At 46.6% G+C, this 4,183-nt stretch overlaps 1 pseudogene; it reads right to left on the bottom strand.

Annotated features, from left to right (window-relative positions):
- Positions 1–2,752: 2,752 nt before the first annotated feature.
- Positions 2,753–3,761, bottom strand: LOC127697498 (glyceraldehyde-3-phosphate dehydrogenase-like; annotated as a pseudogene).
- Positions 3,762–4,183: the final 422 nt, after the last annotated feature.

The raw sequence follows: 4,183 nt of genomic DNA, 5'->3' as shown, positions 1-4,183 counted from the left end.
ATGTGTTCTTTCACAGGCTTGCTTTAGCAAAACACCCATCCTTTCACCTGAATCTGCTTTAGAAAAATGTTTCTTCACCTGTTTGCCCCAGCAAAACACCATCTGACACAACTGACTTTCCAAAGAACCCTTAAGTTTCCACTTCAGTGAGTGACCAAGCCTGCTTAGTTAGGAGGGGGGAGGGGAGATGATAGAGAACACTCTAGCATGACTCCTGCAAGCACTGAAGTAAGTTTATTTTTTCCCAAGCTGCTTTTATACCATATTAAAAGTACATGCAAAGAATACAATTTGTTCCTTTTGCTAATCAACATTTTAGCACCTGCTCTATGTGAAACTCTGTGCTAGATTTCATCAACAAACATAAGTGTCTGACTCCCAAGAACTTACAATCTGGAAGAAAAATTACACATCACCCTCAGCCTCACAGCAAGTTCAAAGCTAGCCTAAGTCATGGAAGACCCTATCTCCAAAATATATGTATGTGTCTTTCTTTCCAAATGAAATTCAAAGACAAAAATAAATAAAACAAACATATCTAAGAAAGGAAAAATAAGAAAAATAATCAAACACAGGGTTTGAAAAATGGGTTTTCTGTTCTAACCTTTCTTTTCCATCCATTCTCAATAGTATAAGTATTTACTGAGCATCTACTATGACACATTGATAGCAGGACTATTAGAAACAAGAAGCTCACTGGGAGTGCACAGCTCTGTGGGAGAGAGTGACCTAAAGCTAAGGGGATTCTCTGAGGGTGTATGGTGTCAGAGAAGGGCACTCAGCCACGGGGCAGGCCTGAGAAGGGAGAAGACATCTCAGAGCAGTTCACTATCCTGAGCCCTGCATGTGTAAAAACTTTCAGCAGAGACGTTTGGAGTCTGGTGTGTTTTCTTAAACAAACCAAATGAGACAGTGTACCTACTAGAATTCCAGTTTCTGGGGGAAGTCATTCTGTCTTGTGGGCCAGGTGTTCCCATGGCTGTTGGAATCTGGATACATCTGGAAGGGAGCTGAGTGAGCAAGAAATCAGAGCAAGTTGTGCAAATCCCCTCAGGATCCTGTTGACACCGGACGTCCAGCTGCCTCTCTCTGTCACCTTCTTCTCTCAGCCAAGGCTCCAGGGCACCATACTTTGCCCTCCTCCCTTGACTTATACCCCGCTCACCCAAGTGCAATCTAGGTTCTATCCTACTGTTTTCTGGAGCTGAGTTTATCCAGGTCATGAATGTACATTCTCTCTAATGGGAAATGCAGAACTCCCTCTGCCTACGCCTGGGCGTGGTCTAGAGCTTCTGACCCTGAGGCTGGCTCTCCTCCCTGCACTCCAGGCTAGATCTCCTTCCTACTTTGTACCCCTGTTGTTTCTTCTCCTTCTTCTACTCTTTCTCCTTCTCCTTTTCCTCCTCCTCCTCTTCCTTTCCTCCCCCTTCTCTGTTTTTACCAGCCTTGCAGCCCACAACTTGTCCCTTCTATTCTGTCTATTTGAGACCACACTTCCATATTCATAGCAGTTATCTGTGGTTCTAGTTGATTTTTATTTTTAAAAAATTACAATACAGCTGGGCAGTGGTGGCGCATGCCTTTAATCCCAGCACTTGGGAGGCAGAGGCAGGCAGATTTCCGAGTTCGAGGCCAGCCTGGTCTACAGAGTGAGTTCCAGGACAGACAGGGCTACACAGAGAAACCCTGTCTTGAAAAAAAAATTACAATACAGCCTGATGTGTGCTCTCATCACTCAGCAGAGGCAGGAGGATTACAGATTCAAGGCTAGCCTGGCCACATAGAAAGTTCCAGGCCAGCCTTGACTGCTGGAGAATCAATAATAAAATGAACATGGGTAAAATTTATCTCCCTCCCCCTACCTCCACTTTTGGCTTTTAGAAATTGTACCCACTACTGGCAGTGAAGTCCAATGATGGAGCACTTGTCTAGCATGTTAAGAGGTCCACGGTTTGATCCATGGCACTGCAAGTAAAAATAGCAAGAACCATTTCTTTTATTTTACTTTTTATTCTTGGGGGATGGTGCACTATGGAGGCCATAGGGCAATCCTGAAGAGTTGCATCTCTCCTTCCTTTACATGGGTTCCGGGTATTGAACTCAGGTCACCAGGCTTGCACAGCAATCACCTTTACCCACTGTGATGTTTCATCAGCCCCACAGTAACCATTTTTAGTGTACAGTCTAGAGGCATTGGATACCTTTACACTGACATGCAGTCATCAGCACCATCCGTCTTGAGAACACATCACCTGGGCCGCCATTCCCCCATTTCCCCTCTTCTCCATTCTACTTTTTATTTCTGTGACTTTGGTCACTGTAGACCTCTCAGTAGAGACATAATAACATAATATTTGTCTCTTTTTTTTGGTGATTTGCTTGTTTTACTTAACACATCATCTTCTGGGTTCTTCTATGAGATAGAATGAATCAAATTTTCCTTCCTCATGTGAGTGTGTGTGTGTGTGTGCGCGCGCGTGCGCGCACACACACATACACACACACACGCACACATTGTTCATTGAGTTCTCTATCCCCTAGACCACTAAGAACATTTTTTTTGTGTGGGTGCAGCGAACTTTATTGATGGTATTCAAGAGAGTAGGGAGGGCTCCCTTGGCCCCTCCAGTTATTATGGGGGTCTGGGATGGAAATTGTGAAGGAGATGCTAAGTGTTAGGAGCCAAGTTGGGACAGGGACTCCTCAGCAACTCTCTCTTGCTCCCTTGCTGGGGTGGGCGGTCCAGGGCTTCTTACTTCTGGGAGGCCATGTAGGCCATGAGGTCCACCACCTGTTGCTGTAGCCATGTTCGTTGTCATACCAGAAAATGAGCTTTACAAAGTTGTCATTGAGAGCAATTCCAGCCCCAGCATCAAAGGTGGAAGAGTGGGAGCTGCTGTTGAAGTCGCAGGAGACAACTTGGTCCTCAATGTAGCCCAGGATGCCCTTTAGTGGGCCCTCAGATGCCTGCTTCACCACCTTCTTGATGCCATCATACTTGGCAGGTTTCTCCAGGCGCATGTCACATCCACAATGGAAACATTGGGGGTAGGAACACGGAGGGCCAGGCCAGTGAGCTTCTCGTTCAGCTCTGGGACAACCTTGCCCCCAGCCATGGCAGTACCAGTGGATGCAGGGATGATGTTCTGGGCAGCCCCATGGCCATCACGTCACTGCTTCCCAGAGGGGCCACCCACAGTCTTCTGAGTGGCAGTGATGGCATGGACGGTGGTCATGAGCCCTTCCACAATGCCAGAGTTATATGGATGACCTTGGCCAGGGGGGCTAAGCAGTTGGTGGTGCAGGATGCATTGCTGACAATCTTGACTGAGTTGTCATATTTCTCGTGGTTCAAATCCATCACAAACATGGGGCATCAGCAGAAGGGGTGAAGATGATGACCCTTTTGGCCCCACCCTTCAAGTGGGCCCCAGCCTTCTCCATGGTGGTGAAGATGCCAGTCGACTCCACGACATACTCAGCACCAGCATCGCCGCATTTGATGTTAGCGGAACCTCGCTCCTGGAAGATGGTGATGGGCTTCCCGTTAATGACAAGCTTCCCATTCTCAGCCTTGACCAGCTGTTGAATTTATCATGGGTGGAGTCATACAGGAACATGTAGACCATGTAGTTGAGGTCAATGAAGGGGTCATTGATGGTAACAATCTCCACTTTGCCAGATGCAGAGTAGAAGGCAGCCCTAGTAACCAGGCTTCCAAAACGGCCAAATCCAGTCACAAGGACCTTCACCATTTTGTCTATAGGATGAGACTCGCATTGCACAAGAAGATATGGCTGTCTCTGGAACAGGGAGGAGCAGAGACCACTAGAAACTTTGAACTCTATTCATCCAAAACTAGTATTTTGTCTCAAATACAGTTCCCTAGGTGTTCTCCATCTTTCTGTATAATACAGCTCAGTTATGACACATTTTCTGTGCCTGTTTGAGGGGACAAGGAATGCCCAGGTAGCTGATAAAACATTCTGTTTGGGCGAGTCTAAAAGAGATTAGCAGATCAGTGCACCAGTTTAGCAACACCCACCCTACAGAGAGAAAGTGCCACACTGACCCCAGTAGAATCTGTGTGACACGTTCCACAGACTGAGGTATTAGACTTCAAAAGAAGGAGGTGTCCTAGAACCAGTTGTGGAACTCTCAGCCGGAGCAAACATATTGAGCA

This window comes from Apodemus sylvaticus, chromosome 12, assembly GCF_947179515.1.
Source record: "Apodemus sylvaticus chromosome 12, mApoSyl1.1, whole genome shotgun sequence".
NCBI lineage: Eukaryota > Metazoa > Chordata > Mammalia > Rodentia > Muridae > Apodemus > Apodemus sylvaticus.
The sequence above is the reverse complement of the archived record's forward strand: the minus strand, read 5'-3'. Positions and strand labels throughout refer to the sequence as shown.